Below are 1172 nucleotides of genomic sequence, written 5' to 3' on the forward strand. Positions count from 1 at the left end.
ATCACTTACATTCAAGCCAAAAATATACTTCATCCAACATATACTTAAAGGTATGAGTACAACACATTACTTTCTCATTTCAACCAACAACTTCACAAAAATTACAGCTAGAAATACAACACACATTACTGTAAACACACACGATTCCCAAGACACCCCCATGTTGACCGGCTAGAAATTGTAAGGGCCTCAATGCGACTTCAGGATGTCTCCCAAGTCTTTGCGGTAGCTCCAAACAACTCTCCTCAGGTTCATTTTATTTAGACTCCCTATGTTCATTAGGTTCATTGGTTTTAGGTTCCAGAATCGTCGATTTGATACCACTTTGTGACACCCCCACATACCAAGGTGCCTTACCAGGACCACCCCAGCATGAGAGACCGTCACCATCTCGATTGCCCGAGGTTAGTATATCAAAGTTACCAATCCAAAACACAATTACTAAAGTATAAATGATTAAAGTTTACATGAACCAAATCCAAAACCAAAGTACTACTACGAAAGTTCAACAACTAAGACTGAATGCTAAATCTCTTGACAGTGGAAGCTAGACTCGAGTAATAATCCCCACGACGGCCCCATAGCTAGTGAACATCATCACCTGTCACAATCTGCTCACTATCCCCGAATGGATCACCACAGATTTTACAAAACAACAACGGGGTCAGTTACTGTATAATCAAAATAAGACAAGTACAAAAGGCAAACTTCTTATCATCATCCACCTCCAACTCCCGATCTCACATAGTAACTGACTACACACTAAAGTGTGTAGCCCTGCCAGATTACCCATCGCAACAGATAATCTTCACCGCCAATGTGGACCGCAGCCAATACCCGCCTAAGCCCCGCTCATCAACGAGCGATAACCCTGTTCATTAATGTGCACATCCCCTTCTGTGGCGGGTTCCACAGAGGGCGAAACTAGGGCTTGAAGACACTCCCGCAAGTGACTCCACTCAACCGAGGATGCACCTTGCGAACATCATCAACAACCATCACATCACCAACAACAACTCAAACACACCAACAACGATCAGCAGATAAAAAATCGTATAACAATTAGACAATAAATCGAGTAGGGAAACCCTACCTTTTCGCAATCCGCTACGCTGCAATCAATCACACAAATGCATCACGAATACCACATCGTCACCTACAACAATGATAAT

The sequence above is a fragment of the Silene latifolia genome, chromosome Y (genome assembly GCF_048544455.1).
Source record: "Silene latifolia isolate original U9 population chromosome Y, ASM4854445v1, whole genome shotgun sequence".
Taxonomy (NCBI): Eukaryota; Viridiplantae; Streptophyta; class Magnoliopsida; order Caryophyllales; family Caryophyllaceae; genus Silene; species Silene latifolia.